At 39.5% G+C, this 23,377-nt stretch overlaps 1 long non-coding RNA gene across 8 annotated transcripts in view; it reads right to left on the bottom strand.

Moving 5' to 3' along the window:
- The window catches only part of LOC118653895, a 159,549-nt gene that overhangs the window by 75,558 nt on the left and 60,614 nt on the right, over window positions 1–23,377 (bottom strand). For 6 of the 8 annotated variants that reach the window (XR_004966912.1, XR_004966914.1, XR_004966913.1 and 3 more), the window contains one exon: window positions 3,592–3,748. The exons of 1 other annotated variant lie outside the window; for it this stretch is intronic. This is a non-coding gene — a long non-coding RNA (uncharacterized LOC118653895). Of the gene's footprint in view, window positions 1–2,348; window positions 2,485–3,591; window positions 3,749–23,377 lie in introns of all 8 variants that reach the window. One more of the 8 variants, XR_004966909.1, reaches the window with a different exon arrangement.

Here is a 23,377-nt window from a genome sequence, read left to right as displayed (position 1 = left end):
TCCTCTTTTGAAAAGTGTCTATTTAGGTCCTTTGCCCATTTTTTGATTGGATTCTTTATCTTCCTTTTGCTAAGTTGTATGAGTTCCCTGTAAATGTTGGAGATTAAATCTTTATCAGTGATAACATTTGCAAATATATTCTCCCATGCAGTGGGCTTTCTTGTTGTTTTGTTCATGGTTTCTTTTGCTGGGAAGAAACTTTTTATTTTGATGTAGTCCCATTTGTTTATTTTCTCCTTAGTTTCCATTGCTCTAGGAATTGTATTGGTAAAGATATTCCTACAAAAAATGTCTGCTATTCTGCTGCCTGTGGTTTCTTCAAGGATTTTTATGGTTTCCCATCTTACGTTTAAGTCCTTTAGCCATTTTGAGTTTATTTTTGTGTATGGTGTAAGTTGGTGGTCTAGTTTCATTTTTTTTTTTTTTTTGCATGTATCTGTCAAATTTTCCCAACACCATTTATTGAAGAGAATGTCTTGACTCCATTGTATGCTCTTGCCTCCTTTGTCAAATATTAGTTGTGTGTATTGGCTTGGGTCATTTTCTGGGTTCTCCATTCTGTTCCATTGGTCTATATGTCTGTACTTGTGCCAGTACCAGGCAGTTTTGAGAACCATGGCTTTGTAGTGTAGCTTGATATCTGGTATTGTGATCCTCCAGCTCTGCTCTTCTTACTCGAGATTGCTGCATCTATTTGGGGTCTTTTTTTATTCCAGATGAATTTTGGGAGAGTTTGTTCTAGTATGCCATTGGTATTTTAATGTGGATTGCATTGAATCTATAGATTGCTTTGGGTAGTATGGACATTTTAATGATGTTGATTCTACCAATCCATGAGCATGCTATGTTCTTCCATCTGTTTATGTCTTCCTCTATCTCTTCTTTGAATGTCCTGTAGTTTTTGAGTCCAGGTCTTTTAACTCCTTAGTTAAGTTTATTCCTATGTATCTTAATTTTTTTGTGTGATGGTAAATGGGATTGCTTTTTTAGTCTCTCTGTAAGGTCACTACTGGTGTATAGAAATGCCATAGATTTCTTGGCATTAATTTTGTATCCTGCTACATTGCCGAATTCATTTATTAAGTCTAATAATTTATTTATGGGTCCTTAGGGTTTTCTATGTACAGTATCATGTCATCTGTGAATAATGACAGTTTTACATCTTCTTTTTTAATTTAGATACCTTTTATTTCTTCTTCTTGTCTAATTGCTATGGCTAGCACTTCTAGTACTATGTTGAACAGGAGTGGTGAAAGTGAGCATCCCTGTCTCATTCCTGTTCTTATGTAAAATGGTTTTAGTTTTTGCCCATTGAGTATGATGTTGGCTGTAGTTTTTTCATATAAGGCTTTTATTATGTTGAGGTATGATCCCTTTATGCCCACTTTGCTGAGGGTTTTTATCAAGAAAGGGTGTTGGATTTTGTCACATGCTTTTTCTGCATTGTAGTTGATTTCTAATATTATGCCATTGTGGTCTGAGAAGATGCTTGATATGATTTTAATATTCTTGAATTTGGAGAGACTTTGCCTGTGACTTAATATGTGGTCTATCTTTGAAAATGTCCCATGTGCACTTGAGAAGAATATATATTCTGTAGCTTTGGGGTTAAATGTTCTGAAGATGTCAGTTAAGTCCATCTGGCCTAGTGAATCATTTAGGATTGCTGTTTTTTTGCTGACTTTTTGCTAGAGCACTGATCACCAATCTTTCGGACCTCACAGACCAGCCGAGATCTGCGGACTACCAGTTGGCAACTGCTGGTCTAGAGGATTTATCCAGTGATGTCAGTAGGTATTAAAGTCCCCTACTATGATCATATTGCTGTCGACCTCTCCCTTGGTACCTTCCAGAAGTGTGGTTTTTTTATGTATTTGGGTGCTCCTGCATTGGGTGCATATATGTTTATCAGGGTTATATCCTCTTGTTGAATTGCTCCCTTTAGTATTGTGAAGTGGCCTTCCTTATCTCTTGTTATGGCCTTCACTTTGAGGTCTATTTTGTCAGATATAAGTATTGCTACCCCAGCTTTTTTTTCATTTCCATTTGCCTGAAATATATTTTTCCATCCCTTCACTTTCAGACTGTGTGAGTCCCTTGTTTTGAGGTGTGTCTCTTGTAGACAGCATATGTATGGGTCATGTTTTTTTATTCATTCAGCCACTCAATTTCTTTTGATTGGAGCATTTAATCCATTTACGTTTAAAGTTATTTTTGATAGGTACTTGCTTGTAGCCATTTTTATTTTTTGTTCCTGCGTTCCTTCTTCCCTTTTTATTACTTCTTTTTTACACCAGTCCCTTTAGCATTTCTTGCATTGCTGGCTTGGTAGTGATAAACTCCCTTACCCGTTTTTGTCTGTGAAGCTCCTTATTTCCCCTTCAATTCTGAATGATAGCCTTGCTGGATAGGTATTCTTGGATTCAGTCCCTAGCTTTGCATCATTTGGGCCTTCTCAGCCTTCATAACCATGAGATCCATCTGCTACATATACACATAGTTGAGGTGAGAACTCAAAAACAAGAACTCCAAAAAAAAAGAACCCTCAAAAAACAATAACTTCACTCCAGGAAGACAAATAACCCAATTAAAAAATGAGCAAAAGAGGTGTTTTATTTTTCTGGAAGAAAAAGAATTCAGAATAAGGGTCATACAGTTCATAAACCAGATGAGAAAATCAACCTATGTAAGAATCAGGAGGAAATAAAGAGTGATATAGATACAATAAAAAAAAAAAACACCACTATGGAAGCTTTCAACAGTAGACTAGGAGAAGCGGAGGACCGAATTAACAAATTAGAAGACAGGGAAACAAAGCACACCCAATCTGAACTGCAATTGGAGAAAAAAATCAAAAGACAGGAGGAGAGCCTGAGGGAGCTTTGGGACAACATGAATCGAAGCAACATACGTATAATAGGGGTGCCAGAAGGACAAGAAGAAGAGCAAGGGCTAGACAACATATTCAAAGAAACAATGTCAGAAAACTTCCCTGATTTGAGAACAGCATTATTTAAAGAAACAGAAGTAGATGCAAGATCCCACTGTGAGGGGCACAGAATCTCCCCCCCCCCATTTGTCTATCACAGAAGGCCCACAGTATTGTCATTGACTGAGTGTAGCTGTAACTTATTGTTAGGGAAAGTTTATCTCACAGATAAGCACACTGCCATTCCTAAAGACCTGAAATTTGACTATATTGTAGATTTGAGCCAAACTACAAAAGAAAACTAGCCTGATAGGTCCTAAGCCTTTAGTGTAATTCCTTTTCTGCCAAGAAGGCTTATGGCTTTCATTATTACTCATTTGATCATTGTGGAGTCCATCTGCATTTTAAATGAATCATTATCTCATCATTCTGTCCTTTTCTAACCAGGCACCTGGAACTGCTACTAGCTCTTGGTGCCTGAGGGGGGAAATCCGTTCCTTAGTCAAATATCAAAGCTGTCTAATACACCATCTTTTTCCTCTCCTACCAGCAAACATCCCTCTCTGCTCACTCAGTAAACAATTTCCACTGTTAATGTGACACATGAAGGAGCCATTCGGGAAGTCCTTACACAGGCATCTCATTGATGATTTTCAGCTCACCTCAAAAGCCAGCAGAAAACTTCTTCTTCTTCTCTCCTTTCTTTGTTTTCAACTCCAAGTGACCTAGTTTATTTCACAGTTCACCTCCAAAAGAGGCATGAGGGAGTTTGGGATATGCTCAGCAAGTGGACAAGTGGACAAGTGGACACAGAAACGGCTAGGACAACAACAGTAAGCACAAAGTTGCAAGGTCTGTATTTTTTCTTACTTTCTTCTGAGTTGACATGACTGGCCAGTTTCCAAGCAGAAAAAGCCACACATTATTTCATTATTTATCCTTAACATGACTAAAACAAGAAGACATTTATTCCAACTTTTGCAGCTTACTCCCCCGCCCTCCCCCCCCCCCCCCACACACACATAGTACATAGTAACTGGGCTTTTATTTTCTTTCTAGATTCTTCATTTCTCCACCTCATTGGTTTCTGCATCCTGATAATAGGCACAATAATGCCTGTTCTCATTTCAGGGCTTTGCAGTTTTCCTCCCCCCCCCCCCCCGCATTTCCATCTTCCTGTTCCATGGGGCCTGTGGCGAGCTTTTCTTTCCCAGCCTAGCTCTCATGCTACTTCTCTCACCTGGCCTACCCATAGGTTGAAACTCTCCTTCCCTGCTGGGAAGACCAAAGCCAGTGAAATTAACATGAAGAAACAGATGCCTTAACTGTTGGGGTGTTTATAAATAAAGTTCAGAGGACAAATAACTTGCTGAAGGCAAGGAAGCTCATTTTATATTTTTACCTCAAGTGGCTATGGCTACATTAGTTTCCTTAGAAGCAAGCCTAGCCAACATGGTCAGTGATGGAAATTAGAAAATGTAAGAGATGCTGGGCTCACACATATCCTCAATAAGCAAGCAGAGGAACTATATTTTAGACATTTGAAAGGTTTCTCCAGTTTAAGCACACACAGGTTCCTCTAGGTCACAGCACATCAAATATATGATAGAAGGGCATGCAGGTGGCTATAAACATTGTTTTAAGAATCCCCAGATGAAAGAGGGCAGAAAGTTCCACAGCTATCATGTAGAGACTCTACTTACTTTCAGAGAAAGTGAGAGGAATAGAAAGATTGCTATAGTTGATGTTATCTTAGAGTGGGGCTTAGAGTAGGATAGGACTCCATGGAGAAATTAGAGGATAGGATTCAGAGATCTGTGAACTTAGATGAGAAAAGGTTAGCATTATTATACTCACAAACTTCACTAAAATTAAGCATTTTCTTTGTTTGGGAATGTAGGAAACAGACCACAGTTTTATTAGTAGTAGCTGTGTCTTTGTCACCAATAAACATCACAGATACATTAATATCATTAAGGTTGTTCATATTCTCTCAATATATCACTTATGCTCAAAAATTTATGTGGCACCCATATCTTTGAGCATCTTATGTCAAGAGTCTACAATGAATGAATATGGGCAGATTATTTTATATAATCACTACAACTCCATAAGCAAATTTATCATCAATACTATTTTATGAATGAGGAAACTGAGGTTTACAGAAGAATGTGTCTGATTTCAAAGACTATAATCTTTCTACAAGCACACAAATATACATTTATATTTTATGACTCCCAAATATCCAGTCAAAAATTCAATTAACATAGACACTACTGGCCATCAAACTAAATTAACTAGTAATCTGTCTCTACAATGCCACAAGAACTGGATGAAACGATGAAAAAATTATATCTAACAGATGTTTTGTCTAATTGCACTCATAATTTGATGGCCCTCTCTCCCCTTATGAAAGTGGCTGAATAGGCCAAGAATTTCCTGGGACACATGTCAAATAAGTCCATCCTTTGGTTGTATGAGGACATGAATGCCCTCCTCTCCCTGGTGAGGCTCTGACATGCAGGTCTGGTACTTTACACTCTCGCCCCTTTCAACCATGGATATCTACCCCATTCTGCCCCACTTAATGGCTTTAGGACTAAATTATTCGTGAATAAAAGGGGGGAGGATAGAGAAGGGGAGAGAAAGGTAGGGAAGGGAAGGGCTATGGCCAAATTTTGCCCTGGATGCTGGGGAGAAAGACAGATCTGTATACTTATGGAATTAAAATTCAATATTTGAGGACCAGTAAGAAACAAGTAATTCCTCGAATAATGGATTAATTCATGACAACAGCTGTGAGTGCCACAAAGGATGAATTCAGGGCATTATATAACAAAGGTCCTCACCTAGTCTGGGGCAAAATAAAAGATTTCTCTGAGAAAACAGTGCGTGCAAAATCATCTTTTATAGTATTTATGGTTTTAATATACTGCTGGCATGTAACCATCCTTTCATTATAATATGAAATACAAGTAATGCCTCACCTCTGTGGTCTCTTCTGGAGTAGAAGGGTGATTAAGATTCTGCTGGTGGGAAACAGAAGCTGGTGGCAACAGTGTCTGTCATTTGTGGTTAATGCACAGCTCCAAACAGCTTGAGGTGCCCCTGGCCTATGTCACCACAACTAAGCTGAATGAGGTTGAGAAATGCAACCCGCCCAAGGTGGCCCATCCTATCCCCACAGCTGCAACTTGCTGGGGAGACTGGGGAACACTAGCCACAAGCCTCATGTGGCATTCAGAAGGCTTCCTGTGAATCCAATCAATCAAACTTTACACTCCATTGTCCCATTTGCAGATGCTGTACAACATAAATCCAGTGTCTTTTCAACTAGAAGCATAACAGTTGCAGTTACGATGAGGAATAGTCTGGTGTAAGGCAGACGGGAGCTCTGACTAACTAAGGAAGAGAAACCACCTTTCTCCAGGAGACAGAGATTCACTCACTGAAGTTTTAAAATTCCTACTTGAGAGCGAAATTACAGGGCATTCAGGAAGTATTCCTTCTGATAAATTATTCCATTATATTTTAAAATTCTTTTTTCTCCTTCCTGCCATCTTTTGACATCACTAATAATGGGTCCTGAGTAAAATGGGAAAGGGAAGAAGAAAGAGGAACAAAGACATTATTGTTTACCAAAATAAAAAATAATAAATTGAGTTTTGTATGGTATTTCTAACAAATAAGTACAAGAAATCTTTTATGGTCAGAATGAAATATTTTACTCACCTTAAAATTTATTCCCAGGGTATCTGTTTTATTGATGGACATACATACCTCATGACTTTGAGGAAAAATAATTTACCACCCACATAAAAAAATCCTTATTCTGGGAACTCTGATTCTTACACCTTTATTAAAGTCTTGCTAACTATTTTCCAGGGGTTGTCCTTATTCCATAGGAGCCTTATTTAATGGTCATTAATAGAATGGATTTTTGTTGGATATATCATACTCAACTCATATTAATAACAGCAAGAACAATACACACAATTCCCTTCATAACACTTAGAAATTTACCCACTACTGTTTCCTCGTTTAGGTTAATAGATTTTTATTTACCAGCTACTAAAATGGAAAAATAAAATTGCTATCAATCATCTATCTTTTCTATATCCCCCAAAATCATACAACTTGAAAACTTTCTAAGGGCAAAATAAAATAATGCTTCTTTTAAATAAATCAAATTTATTTAATATATCATTGGTTTTGCACTTGCCACTTATGAGAAAGCATTTTATTATACTTAATCTGATTTAATAATTATTCTGATTCTTAATGTCAAATTCTTTCATATATTGATTTGAATTCTATCACTAGGGAAATTTATCAAAGTCCACATTTTCCCTTTTTTACAATTTATTTTTTTCTTCTAAGCTTGTTTGGTTTATACTACTTTCAGGCGAAATCTTGAAATAAACTGTTCTAATTTGCATAGCATATGATTTCTCAAACCAATTCTGCAGAACACTGGTATTCCATGACTTGTTGGCATGCCAATAAAAAAGGGGTTCCAAAGTCAAATAAGATCAGATGCTGCAAACTGTAGTCCCAGGAAAGTTGCAAAGCCCACTGGCATGATAAATGCTCAGAGGATCCTATTGTGAAGAAACCTAACTTGGATTCAGCAGTTCCAAAGCTTTTTAAGCCATAGATCTCCCCTCTTCTCCATTGCATCCATACTTAGAGATCACAGAACACTTCCAGTCCTCAGAACATGGTTTGTATCTACATGCACACATGGTTTTGCAGGATGTAGCTTGATTCATCCAAACTAATATGTAGCCATGAGTTGCTAACCAGTTGTTTTAAAATGAACTGTGCATTTGACTTAGCTCATGAATTGTTTTGTTGTTCCTTAAAAGTCTATTTCTATAGATAGATACATTGCTATCCCTAAACAAAGTTGAACATCCAATGACCATCATTTCTCTGGGACTGCCCCATTGTTTTTTTTTTGTTTTGTTTTTTTTTTTTTTTTTCAAAAAAGCTTGCCTTTTGTTTCAATTCTAGTGTCTCACAGTTAGAAATTTCAATACAGAATCTTGGGGATGGGAAATGAGAAACCCAGAGTGCTCGAGCTTGAATAACTTTAGAAAACTCTAGTGCAACCCGTTCACTTTACAGATGAAGAAACTGAAGCTCAAGATCCCATAACCATTAGTGCTGGTTGGCCCCCAGAATCACACCTCTTCTCTATACCCCTCAGTTTCAATATCATGTTTCTCCTTTTTGTTTACCAATAAGTCAATTTCTCTGTGCTGCTCTCAGTGCTGTTGAGGATTTGTGCTCTAAAAGAACACAAATATTTCGGTACACGTATTCTATAGGTTGCCAAAGGTTGTGGTCCCACCCCATAACAAAGAAACAGAATTTCCGGAGGATGAGGCCCAGAAATCAGGATTTTAAAAAGATTCCCAGGTGATTCTGATGTGCAGCCCAGGCTGAGAACCACTGCTCTAAAGCCTTGGGTATCTGCTACTCTCTTTCTTTCCCCTTTCTTCCTGCTGTTGACCTAACCACACTTCCTTGGGCTGGTGATGTTCCCCAAAGTCAAATGCTACACCTGTGGCTAATTCTCAGGCAACACAAGGAAGACTCTGCTATATTAGAAGCAATTGGCTGTTTGCAGGAAGCACGATGATCTGTAGTCACATCTCATTAGGGGTGCCTGGGCCCTGTTGTGCACAAGTGAAGGAAACACTGCCAATGTAATTTGTTTTATATGCCTAATTCTCTTCCTTATAATTAACATCTGAAATGTGAAAACAAAACGAGAGCACTTTGCAGGCATCTGGGATCCCTAGAGCACTTTCAGGAAGCCTGAGCTTTTAGAGCAATACTCACCCTTACCTTATCCTTTCTCACAACGATCAACAGAGTGAGGGGTATAGTGGGGGGCATTCGTAGGTCACCCTGGAGGGGTTAATCCCTGGGGTACAATATGTGTGGGGACAGTGAAGAAGAAAGAATCAGCATTATCTCCCACCCCATACATGGGTTTAATTGCTGTCATCTCTGGAATGAAGTGGCCCTGCAAAGATGAATCAGCAGTGGGACAGAGTCATCTGTCAGGACCTTACTGCATATTGCCATAGGCAGCTTTCCCAGCCATTCCTCCACTGTCTTCAATGGAGAAATGTGGTGTGATGAGTTTTCTGCCACTAACCTCCCTGGCATACAGACTGAGGTACCAAGAAAAAGTGTCTTTCACAGTCTCTGCAATGTGAATGGGGCTGTGAAGAAAGTTTCTGGCTCGGCCATGAGATCTGGAGCTTGCACAACTAAGATAGGTCAGATGAGATTGTGTCTACATCATGGTGCAACAGGCAGCTCTCTTAGTTGCAAACATCAGAAACTGACCCTAGATTATTGAAGTTGAAGAATAATTTGTTGGTAGAAGACTGGTTGCTTGCAGACTTGACAAAAAAGCAAGAAGATGAGATGAGCAAAAGAAATTGGTGACTACCAGCAGGGTCTACAGATAGGGTCGCACTGCATGATCAGCCTATACAGAGTATACAGGGCACTGCCACTGTCACTAGAGGTCATTGCTAAACAATGGGTGCCACCCACTTCTTTGTCTCCCATCAGTCTCCATCCAGGAACATAGGAAGGGGCCTCAGATCTGGGGTAGACAAAATATAATAAGTATTTCCTACCATTGGTCAGCACACTTTGCAGTATACTGGTTGACATTTCAGTTAATGGGTTTATATTAAATCTCAGAAGAGTCAAAGATGTGGCAGATGTTAATGACAGAGAAGACTGTTTTTAATCTCCCTTGATATTCCCAGCCCTCTAATCACTGACTAGCTCATGGATAATGCATTTTTGTGTTCTTCCTCCTCCTGTTTCTCCTTCTCTTTTTCTTCCTTTCTATTTTTTCATATCAATGTCAATAATCACCTATTGAGCAATCTTGCAATTTGTTAGATGATTTACATTCATTACTTCACTTAATTTTCATGGAAACCCATGAAGCAGATATGATTATTCCCATTTTCAGATAGGAAAAGTAAGATTTTAAAAATTAAGCAACTTGCCCAAAGTCACCCAGCTAATACATTACAGAAGTGGGGTTTGAACCCAAGTTTGACGGACTCCAAAGCCAGAGATTTGAGATAAGGGACTCCCTTTCAATATTAAAAAATCTATAGGCACTAACAAGATAATACTTGTCTTGTGTATTGATTAAATATCCTATATAATAAAAGAGGGATATGCTAATTAGCCATTACTCCCTGAGGTGTAACGACCTAGCGCATCATGACCAGATCATGGATCAGCAGTAGGGTGGGCCAGTGAGGTACAAGTGGGCTGCTGCGGAGAGCTACAGGAGGGGGCAGGGCAGCAAGTTATGAGGGGAGGAGGGGGGAGGGGGTGGGGGAAGCTACAGGAAGGTGGGGCAGCAGGTGGAGAGCTACAGGAGGGCAGCAGCGATCTACTGGCTACAAGTGGGCAGCAGAGAGCTACAGAACAAGGCAGGGTAGCAAGCAAGAGGGAGGTGAAGAGCTACAGGAGAGGGCAGGGCAACAAACTATGGGGGGGCAGGGGGAGCTATAGGAGGGTGGGGCAGTGGGTGGAGAGCTACAGGAGAGCAGCAGCAACCTACTGGCGCACAGATTTGTGTGCAGGGCTACTAGTATATATATAATGACAAAAGCAATGTTAATTTAGGATAAATTAAGATATATTTTATGAATTCCAATAGTATCTACAAACACTGTATTAATCACAACAGAATATACATGCATTTGAAAAGTGTATGTGAATGATATATTGGTTATCCAGTCTTTCACAAAGTCCCTCACACATGCCCCTTACCATAACTATGCCGCTTCAACCCACCAGCTAGGGAGCAGGCATATGACTGATTTTGACCAGGTGGTTCAGAACTTTGATATGAACCACAAGTCATTAATGACTGCATTAACACATATAACTCTGTTGCTCTCATAGAATGCACTCTGATTAGGTTTCCATGCTTATTCATCCTGACATGGACAATGGAAGTATTTGTAAGGCCATTATATCATCCCAAACCCCAGTTGGCTGCCACATCCTCCATGTCAGGATGAAGAGCACACACTTTAAACCTATCTGCCTGAGTTTGAATTCTGGGTCAGCCACTTACTAGCTGTGTGATTTTGGGCAAATAATGTAACTTCTCTGTGCCTCTCGGTTTCTCCATGTGAAAACTGAGGCTAATAATAAATGACTTAATACATGTAAGCACTTAGACTAGTGGCTGGCAGAGTAAGCTCTCATTACTCCATACTGCCCAATAATTATAATTTTGTCCACTCCTCCATTAGACTTGTACAGTTTGAGAGCAAAGGCTGTGCCTTTTAGCTCTGTTTTCTGTGCCTAGAACAGTGCCTGACACTTGCTGGCTATAACACTTATGTTGATGAATAAATAAATGATCTTTTGTGATTTTGACAGAAACCAAAATTTATTTTCCAGAAAATAATAGCAAATTGAGAGAAACCAGCTGATGATTTAAAAAAAAAAAAAATCAGATCAGGTGTGAAGCTACAGCTGAGAAGTGTACAGTTCCATATCCCATTGCCAGTTTCAACTTTCTAAGTCCATAATTATGAAACAAATGCTGATGTCTTATTTAATTTAAACATCTTCTTTTAATACAGAATTTATTTTCTCTCCCTTAGCATAAATTTTCAGTGGCCTTACAAAGAGGGAAAATAAACTTTTACATTTGCATGTAAAATGTTTTAATTCAGGGGTCCTCAAACTACGGCCCGCGGGCCACATGCAAATACAAATATTGTATTTGTTCCCCTTTTGGTTTTTTTTACTTCAAAATAAGATATGTGCAGTGTGTATAGGAATTTGTTCATAGTTTTTTTAAGAACAATAGTCCGGCCCTCCAACGGTCTGAGGGACAGTGAACTGGCCCCCTGTTTAAAAAGTTTGAGGACCCCTGTTTTAATTTTTTATTATAAAATTTGTCTTTCTAAGACATTCTAGAAATGGCAGCAGAATGGTAGCCTGACTGCAGGCTCAAAAATGCTCTCAGCAGCTCAATTTTCTAATGTTCTGTTCTGGGGCAAGCATTTCTTGATTGGGTGGGAGTTACAGAATCTATTTTCTTTGTTTAGGGGAAAGAAAACTGCCTTGATTCCTGAGCCTTGGTTTTCTTAACAAAATGATTGTCAGAAATGCCCCTGCCCTTCCCCTTCTGCTCCAGCCACAAGGAGAGGGGTATCATTTAATGGTTCTTATAAAGGGAAAAAAATGAAAGGCAAAGAAAGTGGTAGAAGTGGGAAGATCTCCAAAAGTCATAGTGCCCATTACTGTGTGCTTTTAATTCTAGCTAGAGATACAGATGAAAACTCTAAAGAGTTTGTTCTTAATAATCTAAGCAACATTTTTTTGACTTAATCATAAATCACAAACCTTTAAAACAACTATTTCCAGTCAGAAAAACATTTTTACAGCTCTGCTTGTTTTACCTTGTGGTGACAGACTTACCTCGCTCTGTCCTTATCCTAAACTCAGATATGACAATGGGAATGGACAAAGATACAAAGAAAATAATCAAATATCAAAGAAGAAAATACCAAAGTCTGTGTTTCCTCAGTTGGAGTTTTCAATTCAGCTGGGAAGTTTTCTGTGGTTTGTGGAATGTTTCAAGTTTAAAACCACCACAGCCAGAACACACTCTGAAAAATATCTCCTGTTGTATGTGTTGTTTTTGTTATTGTTTTTGAGAGGGTTGTGTGAAGTATAAGAGAAGACATTTAATGGTCTAGCTCTGCACCTTCAGAAAGACTGGCTGTGTTCTTAGGCTTGATATGAACTTGGCTGTTATTTCTAAAAAAATCATCTTAGTAATCTAACCTGCTGTTTTCCCAACTCTAGAAATGGAACTTACTTGAGTTCAGTCCCACAGATAAGGCAGGAAGACTATTTAAAAAGTTAGCCAACATGCCATCTACTAGGGACTTTTCATAAAGTAAAGAACATAAATATTCTAAATAGTTTTAGCCCTCTAGCCTGTGCATGTTTCAACTTGCTTCATCATCCACAGAGAGCCTTTTCTTTAAGCTTCCCCATGAGTGTGAGCACAGGTTTAAATGGCGGTAATTACTATTAAAACAATTGTGTTGTCCTCCCAATAAAAATCACTCTGTTGATCAACCAATTTGCAGCCCCCTTGTTTGAGGACCCTTATGCCAAACGTGGCCGCAGATAAATTAGCCCACGTGTGATTGCATGTGAAAACACATTGATTTACGATTTTCCCCTCTCCCGTTCAACCTGACAACTTGTCTAAATAGGCTTCTGTCACGACCTGACAGCTCATGGATAAGTTGTGTACAACAGACCATTAAAACAAAATGTTCTGAATATCGAGAGTGCAAAACACAGACAAAGGGATAAGATTAAAAGACAAAAGAATGAACAAAGGAGATGAGGGGAGTTGTGGAGCCTAAAGAATTACCCTTTAATTGTGCTTTCAGATTTTGTCACAGGCTGGATTCTTGGAAGTAAAGCCTGAAATGGAGTTTGAGGAGATTGTTTATGAAGGATCAACAGCTGTGGAAGGCAGGATACTGAAGCAGGATTGGGTAGAGAGAGAAGTTGAGCTGTGATGCAGGCTGGACAAAGTCTCAGCTAAGACCCCCTTTCCTGGGGAGCTTGAGAGTGGTCCTGTGTTGGGCTGAAATGGTTGGGACCTTATTATCCCCTATCACTCAGTCATTGCAAAGGCAAGGGTGTGCTCTTATGTTGAGGTGGTTCCCTGAAGCTAAGGCAAACCCTGACTAAGCTGACAGCTGTAATACAAAGTTCTTCCTTGGAGGGGGATCTAGGCCATGCACGCCTGTGTCTACCACAGAGATATTTACAATTAACTATATGATTGTAGCCCAGCTGTCTACATCTCCACATCATTTTCCAGTCCAGATCATGTTATAAATCTCCACTGATCACAGAATAACAGCTCATTTTATTAAGCACTGATTAGCCCCATGCTATGAGCTGTATCTACCTTATCTCATTTAATTCTCATAACAACTCTAAGAGACAGGGATTTATAAAATCCCCATTTTTAGATGAAGCAACTGAGGGCACTAAAGATGACTTGTCAAAGGTCAAATAACTGGTGAATGGCAGAGTTGACATCTAAATTTAAGGCTGTTTGTGTTCAAAGTTCACTCACTTAATTATGAAACTGTTCTCATTGAAACAGATATAGGTTTATAGGTCACTATTGCCACTCCTCCCCTAACCTTCACCAATAAGCTCACGAAAGAGCCTATTTCTTGGGTGGAGAGAAATAGCCATGTGTTCCAGTAGATCTTTGCCTCTTTTTGACTGTCAGAACCACTAAGTATTTTATTTCGAATATACTATGTTCTATTGCTTCTGGTTGGATTCCTGGGGAAACAAGGAATTTATTAGGGCTTGCTCTATGCATCCACAACTGGGAAATGGATGACAAGAAGCAGGAGTGAGCAGATGAAGTTGGACTGCAAAGCAGTTTCGCTGAAGGTATCAGCTGATCTCATAGGGAGCTCTAGCTAAAATGGCTCATCAGAGTTGTCTTAAGTTGGGACAAGGGGGATCAACCTTTAAATACTGTGCCAGCCAGCTGTTGGGTATGGGATGCCTTGGGAATGTAGTATGACCTTGAGCTAGGTGGCTCTCTGCAGCTAAGACAAATCACAAAGTGAGACTCAGCTGAGAGGATTCAGAAGGCATATCTCAGCATCCACTACAGCTATTTTCCTTCAAATACTCCAAGGATTAAATATTATTAGTACCATTTCATAGGAGAAAATGATGGCAAGACAAGTTAATGACTCTCCAGAGACATGTAGGTAGCATTTAATTATCAATTCATTTAACTAATATATGTTGAGTACCATCTGTGTGCCAAGCATTGTGTTGGGTCCTGAGAATTTAATGGTGAACAAAAAAGGACCCCTGACTTCATCCAAATGATATTTTAGTGTTGACAACTGTTCTAGATAAAGAAAAAATTAGGAGTTTGTCTATTTTTTATATATCTAAAAAATAGCTATCTAAAAAATACTTAATTCAGAGAATGGACATTTAAAGCCCATTTGTACATGTTGCCAAACTTCTTTTCAAGAGAGTTAAAAAATTGTAAACTTGTATACTTAAAATGTTTAGAACAGGGAAAAGGGAAACCTACTTGATCATGAGATTTGTGGTTAGCATAAGGAGGAAGTGTTCTTTATAAATCAACCTTTAACTAGCCAGCCAGTTTTCATCTGGAATCTCCAAAGGCACTGCAGATAATAATACCCAGTTCTTCATAATTTCACTGATAGCATCAATAACATCAACAACAAAAGCCAACAAGTCAAGAAGAAAACTTTTATCAAGCATCTATTCTCATTAGCTCATCTCATTTAAGAAACTGTTGTTTAAGAGATTTAGTAAGTCGATTGCTTCCAGACAGAGTGAATAGTGTAACTGAACCAGATCTCTTGTAACCTAGAAATTTTCTAACAATTTAATTATTTTCTTATTTTAAGCAATATAATTCAACTAATTTTAAAATATATTTTTATTGATTTTAGAGAGAGGGGAAGGGAGATGGAGACAGAGAAAACCATCAATGTGAGAGAGAAACATAGATCAGCTATCTCTTGCATACTGGGGATCAAGCCTGAAACCCAGGCATGTGCCCTGAGCAGGAATAGAACAGTGACCTTCTAGTGCATGGGATGCTGCTCATCCAACTGAGCTACACCAGCCAGGGCCAATAATTTCATTCTTGACTATCTATTGAAGGCCAGCACAATCAAAATGGTGCCAAACTCACCCCTCAACCCACTCTGTGCTTTGGCACCATGGCATTTATTTGGATAGGGAAAGAAGGAGAGGGCAAGAGTTGCCTCTACTCTGGGTTCTGATTCAATAGACCTAAGGCATAGCCTTTCTATTTGTAAAGTGTTTTCCCTACTCCTACATCCCCCAAATGAGAACCAAGGCTTTCACATCTAGAACCTTCCCTTTCACTTACCCCTGAAATGTTTCATGTTTTAGTCCATCAAGACAGTCAAGGAACTTGTTAGCCAGTTAAAAAGGTTGGTTGGAGTTCAGCTTTTAATGGATGATCCTGAATCACACTGCTATCCTTTAAACTAACATTTCTAGGTCGTGTGTTTGAAACCTGATCAGTGAGTGACTACATTGTGCAGACCTTAATGGCAGACAAAAAGACATCAGGATTCTGGGAGTCCTGGAATAGTGGACATAATAATGGGTATAAAAAAATGGACGAGAGGCAGGTCTTATCATCCATGACTCAGCAGGGAAGAGGTAAAGCAGTCTCAAAAAGACCACTCAAGAGATGGACTAATGCATCTTTGTGTTGCAAGGATGGTGCTAACCTTGCACAAGAAAAAAAAAGCCATAGAGCTCCACAACTGGTAGGTAAATAGAGAACTGTCAGGAGAGTTAAAAAAAAAAAAAAGGATTGAAACTGATGCAAATATTTGCTCAGAATAGACCCATAAGTTGTGCAACTCTCTTATATCACCTGAGCTGAACAAGACCTGCTCAGGGGAGAATTACAAGATAAACCCTAAGATCATAATTAACAGGACAGAAATGATAACAGCAACCCAGATCTCAGAATGAAGCATGTATACTTGTAGTTTGCATTTCTTCAAATTCTTTTAGAAAAACACCTGCTTGCCAAAAAAAGATGTGTGCCTATGTAAGGGTGGTCAAAAGCCTTGCTTATAGTCAGGTTTTCAAAAGTGAGTTCTCAGAGAAAGTGCCTGAAATAGTGTTGTAAGGATTTTAATCACCACGAGGAGGTAAATTATTACACACAAAAAATGATAAATTCAATAGTCATAACAACTAAAGTTCTCAACAGAAATAACTTCTATATCTCCCACCCATGTAGACCTGCCTACATAAAAAAGCTGCACTGTGTGGATACCTACCTCCATTTTTCACCAGGAAACTCAATCATGTAAAGACCTAATAATACCAGCTTGTGTTCATATAGCTTCTAGGCTTACAAAGTAAATTCAACATGTATGTAAGCCTCAAAACGATCCCAGGAGATATCTTTCATATGCCCCCATTTTATTAAGGAGTAAACTAAGGCTTACCCAGGTTAAATGACCACCCAAAATCTTCACTTAGGTGTCCACTTCTGATAAGGTTGGAGTAGATTTTTGCAGATTAGCCTTTCCACAGAGAATGACTTGATGAGTGAAACTGAAATACGAAGGCCTCAGAGAGCTCCCAATGCAGCAGGGACTTGAAAAACCTGTGTCTTAGTCCTTTTGAGCTGCTATAACAAAAACAGTACTAGGTGGTTTAAATATCAACCACTTATTTCTCACAGTTCTGAAGGCTAGAAAGTCCAAGATCAAGGCTTTGTAGATTTGATGTCTGGCCAGCTTCCTGGTTCATATGTAGCCATCTTTTCCTGCAACTTCACATGGTTGAAGGAATGACTGGGGTCTCTTTTTAAGGGCACTAATCCCATTCACAAAGGATCAGCCCTTATGACCTAATCACCTCTCAAAGGACCCACCTCTCATCAGCACACTGAGGGGGTTAAGACTATAAAATGTGAATGGAGGTTGGGGACACAAATATTTAGTCTATACCAGCTAGGATCTGAGAGAGATAGGAAGTGCATTGAGGAGAATCTGGCATTCTGTACACAAATTCCCCCTTGAGGCATCTGCTGATTCATAGGCAACTTGGGGCCAAGAGTCTAAGAAGCCAAGTACAAAGTGGCAAATAAGACAGTGGGAAGCCAAATGGAGCTTTTGGTAGTCTCAGAGTATGGGGAGACAAAACTTGGAGTTCAGGACTACCCAGTAGGCCAGAACTTGAGGGGCTAAGATTTCAGAGAGTGGGGGAACATACTAAAGTGAGCCTGAGATTCTTAGAAGCATTTGACACAACATCCATCCTTTCTGCATAAAGATTCAACAAGCTTGAAGGTAAAGGGATGGAAATAGTTATACCATGAAAACATTAACCAAAAGAAATATGGCATAGCTACAATAATAGCAAGTAAAAAATAATAATAATAGCAAGTAAAGTAGAGTTTCAGGCAAAAAAGTATTATGAAATAAAGAAGGACATTTGATAAAAAAGGGTCAGTCTGTATGAAGATAAAACGACCATATATGTAAATACTAATACTAGGGACCCAGCGCACAAATTCGTGCACCTTGTAAGGAACTGTGGGCCACAAGGCTGTGGTGGGCACAGGGGTAGGTCTCAGCCCATCCTCCATGCCCTTGCCTAGCCCCTCGCACCATGGCCCCCAGTCCTCTGTCTGCCAGCAGCCCCACTCCTGCCACCACTGCTCCCACCTGCTGATAGCATGGAGCAATTGGGACTGGTGCCAGCAGTGGGTGCAAATGGCTGCCGGTCCCAATTGCTCCTCAGGAGCAGGGGGAGGTGGAGAAGCCCTCAGGGGCAATCGGGGCCAGCAGCCGCTGCTCGAACACACTGATGGCACCAAGTGATCAGGACTGGCACTGAGAGCTGGCAGTGGGTGCAAGTGGGGCTGGCACCAGCAGCAGGTGTGAGCACTGGGCAGGACCATGGCATGTAGGAGCAAAGAATTTTCAGTAACCACCAGAGGCTCGCCCTGACGACAGCAACCGACGACGCCCCTTGGTCTGGCGTCCCCACTCACCTGCTCCACCATCCTGCTGCAGCCAATGCCCGCCATGTTCTACGCTCTGCCACCTGCTGCTGATGCCCGCCATGTTCTATGCACACCCCCTGGTGGTCAGCACACGTCACAGCAATCAGTTGTTCGGTTGTTCAGTTGTTCCGCCGTTCGGTCTATTTGCATATTAGGGTTTTATATAAATAGATAGCCTCAAAATACAAAGCAAAAATTGTCTGAAATAAAGAGGAAACATATATCCACAATCATGGTAGAGAATTTTAATGTAACTGCCTTATTGTTGAAAGTCCAAGGCTATCAGCAAGCCTATACTAGTATACCACCATTTTCCAAATACACAGTTCTCAAGGAATTGTCTAAAATAATTCCAAGGATGGAAAAGAATTTCAAGGAATGGGGAAATATATATATATTTTCTGAGAATTGGATTATTCTTATAATTTTCTTCTTGTTAGTTATTTCCCTCCAAAATTTATAGAAAAAAAAAACAGACAAAAAATCTGAAATAATATGGAAGATTTGAACCACACAAATAACAAAATTCACACACATATACATTTCAAGTGTGCATGAAGTTTATCAAAATTAAATGTATGTTGGGCCATAAATTTCAAAAAATTGAAATCACTTAAAAATATTCTATGACCACAGTTGATTAAGCTAGGAACCAATCAAAATATGTATAACTAGAGCATTGTAAAATATTTAGAAATTAAATATCATACTTCTAAATAACTATTAGGTAAAAGAAAAATCATAGTAAAACCTGAAAATCTTTTGACTGAGTGATAATAACAAATATAGCACAACAAAACATGTGGAATTCAGATAAAGCTATGCTTACAGGAAAATTAAAAAAATCAAATTAATAAACTAAGAATTAAGATTAAAAGTCAGTGATATCAGTAATCATCTCAAGAAGGGAAAATACTGCAAATTAAATTCAAATAAAGTAGAAGGAAAGAAATAATAAAGACAAAAAAAGAACATTATGTACAATAGAGAAGCTCTGCAAAGCCAGAAGTAGTACTAAATTTAATAAATAAATTCGGCAATGTAGCAGGATATAAAATGAACACCCAGAAATCAATGGCATTCTTATACATCAATAATGATCTCTCAGAAAGAGAAACTAGACAAACACTCACATTTACCATTGCAACAAAAACTGAAAATACTTAGGAATAAACTTAAGTATGGAGGTAAAAGACTTGTACTCAGAAAACTACAGGACATTGAGGAAAAAAAAGATAGAGGAAGATATAAACAAGTGGAAGAATATACCGTGTGTGGAGATTGGCTACAGCATTTGGACAGGTTCAAGCATGGGGCTGATGAGAGGGCACGGTCCTCTCGTGGCAAAGCCACGTGCAAGTCCCAGTTTGGAGGACAAAGCCCTCCCAGCACAACTACAGCCAAAGGCTATGGTTGTGAGCTTGACCTATGGTCAGAACCTGTGGTCCCAGGTGTCTGAGTGATGTAGGCTGCAGGAGGTGCAGCAAGTGCTGCCAAAACAAAGCTTGATAGAGTTCAGGTGCATGTAACTGAGTGGATTCGAAACCTGCGAGAACGTTGTAAACATCTTGACCACGCCCTGACTTTGCCTCGTGGAATCTGCTATAAAATAAAGACTCGGCTTGCAGGCCGTGGCACTGTCTCTCCATCCGAGAGCAGTGTCCCACCTAGCCCCAATTTTATTCCCTTGTCTGTCTTCTTTAATCCTTCACCGCCCCCCCCCCCTCAGGTTCACCCCTGGCTGTGCTGAGCACGGCACAACCGTGTTCATGGATTGGAAAAATTAACATCATTAAGATATCTATACTACCCAAAGCAATCTATAGATTCAACACAATTTCTATTAAAATACCAACAGCATATTTCACCGATCTAGAACAAACACTCCAAAAATTTATATGGAACCCAAAAGACCCCAAATAGCTGTAGCAATCCTGCGAAAGAACAAAGTAGGAGAAATCACAATACCAGGTTCCAAGTTATACTACAAAGCCCCTGTAATCAAAACAGCCTGGTACTGGCACAAGAACAGGCATATATATCAATGGAACAAACAGACCCCAGAAATTGACCCAAGCTATTATACTCAATTAATATTTGACAAATGAGACAAGAGCATACAATGGAGGAAAGACCGTCTCTTCAATAAATGGTGCTGGGGAAATTGGACAGGTGCATGAAAACATTAAATACAACTGACAAGACTGATTTGAGAACATTTTACACAGCCTGAGGTAGAGCCAGGACTTAAATGCAGTCCTTGAGCTATCACTCCTCAAGCAGCCGCTGTTACAGGAAGTTCTCAGCAGGTCTGTGGAAATATGACTGTGCCCTGGTTTGGAAAACTGACAGGAAGTCCAATTGGGGAGTGTTATAGGGGTTGGGGGTGGGAATGTGATTCAATGCCCAAATCATAAAACAATAGATGAGAAGTCACACTGGGCTCACTCTTTGGAAGCTTCAACAAGGAATCATGGAAAGGTTCTCTCAAACTGTCAGGAGCTCTATTATCAAAAGTGAAAATGTTCATTGGCCTACAGCTCTAGTTTTTTAGCATACTTCTCTCAGAGTAACTAGAAAAACACATGGTTATAGACTTCAGATGACAATGAACTGACTCATCAGTTATTCCATTTAACAGAAGTAGTCCCAGCTGCCCCCATTACCTGACAGGGATCAGAGCTAACTCAGGAGTGGGCACCTAGCTGAAGATATTTGCTAGCCTACTTCCTGGACTGAGAAAGCCCAGACAGTGTTAGGTTCAGACCTCTGGAAAGCTTTAATTTGAGCTAATGCTCCCTTGATTTCCATTTTTCAAAGTGATGCAAGTGGCTTTTGCAGTGAGAAAGGGAACTCTCATTTACTGAGTTCCTACTGTGTGCCAGAGACTTTAAATTAATTAATTCACTTAATTCTCACCACCCTTCTGGACTATGTGCATTTTTCAGAGAAGAAAATCAAAGGATAAATTTTTAAAATACCTTCACCACAGTCATAGAGCTTTAACTGACAGTTTTATTTTTCTTTTAGGTCAAAGCCCACTTTCTTGAGAGATAATCAAACAAAATAATTAGGAGTATGAGTTTTACATTTAGAGAAACCTTGATTTCAGTTCTGGGTCTGCCACTTAAACTGTTGGGACCCTGTCAAGTTAGCTGATCTCTATTGAGAATAATACTAGAAACTACATCCTGGAACTATTGAGAGAATTAAATGGGATAATTCAGACAAGTGCTAAATACAGTGCTTGACACATACAAGAAATTGTACTGCTCCTATTCCTACAATTACTGTTACTACTACTATTGCTATGCTATTCTTATTACTATTGTTGTAGCTATGGCTGTTCTTGCTGCTGCTGTGCCTAACTGATCTATGCTGTCTCCATACACTGAACAGATGACTGCACTGACTTCATTCAGTGCCATTCTAAAGAGCCAAATTCTCCAGCCATAAAAAGAAATGAGGAAGTTATAACTGATGGTGAAGCACAGGCCTCAGTAGTCAGGTCCCACGGGTTTTGTTTTGACCGCTGAGTCACATAGTGACCCACAATCATATGGAACATTGGGTAGCTCTCTTGTTGTTCCTCAGGGGTAAAGACATAAACAAAATCTCCTGCATAGCACATGAAAATTCACTACTTGCTGTTAAAATGTCCTTGAGGGAAAGACTTAGGAACAACAATTAGCATGTTTTCTTGATGAAATCATTTTATTTTTCCATTAGCTTTTCTTTTAACTCCTCACCTATCCAGCTGGTCTTTTGGTATATATGAGCAGAGCAGTCACTATACAGATTATGAAAATAATCTTGAAGAATCAGAAATGAGTCCAGTTGGTGCATCCTGAAGGTGTTCAGATGTTTGTCAAATGAATATGTGAACAAACTCTCAGGCATTTGTGTGGTCATTCATTGTATCCAAAGCATTGGAATGCAAAATCTAATTTTGTTTTAGGCTTTAGCCTTCTGTTTAGTGTACAGGCTTCGTGTGTGTCTAAAGCAGCAATCCTTCTGCTAGAACAACTTCCCAACTCTGCTCCTGGTAGTAGTGAGCATGTGCTAGACCTCCCATTTCTGCTGGGTTTGGCCTTTTAGCACTCATCACAATTACAGCTGTTTATTTTGTGGCTGATTCCTTGATAGGTCCATTATGGAGCACAGAAATAGGCAAACAGAGGATGCTTGCTGAATACTAGTTGAATGAATGAATTAATTAATTAATTAATTAACTACTTGCTATTCGACAAGCCAATGCTTAGAAACGGTACCTGTGTCTGATTTTAGCTTAGTGCTACTGTACATCCTATTTTCATTTCAGAGATTTGACCTCCCAGGCGGGCTGAGGAGCATATCTCCCAGTTTATTGGATTGAAATTAGGAAACACACTAGTGTGAGACTGACTCAGGTACATTAAAACCTCACCCCATTAGCCTCAGGGTGTTCACAGGCTCCCCCTGCATTCCCCAGGTGCAGAGTCATGACAGTAAGCTGCTTCCTATTTGTCCACACAGTGACTCATCTTGCTTTAATGTTGTCTGGTGTGAGTGGAAATCTGGCTGCTGAGAGAGCCACAGTTGGCAGAGCCACCTCCTAGAAACCAAACACTCATCTGGCAGAGCTGACTTGCTTCCATCTCCCACTGAGAGGGGCAGATTACCTAAATGCTGATTAAATCATGAGCTGGTGGTATGGTGACATTTCACTATGAAGCCCCACAGATCCAGTGAGCCTCGAATAGATG

This window comes from Myotis myotis, unplaced genomic scaffold (genome assembly GCF_014108235.1).
Source record: "Myotis myotis isolate mMyoMyo1 unplaced genomic scaffold, mMyoMyo1.p scaffold_m19_p_4, whole genome shotgun sequence".
Lineage (NCBI taxonomy): Eukaryota > Metazoa > Chordata > Mammalia > Chiroptera > Vespertilionidae > Myotis > Myotis myotis.
This window is presented reverse-complemented; position numbering and strand designations above follow the sequence as displayed.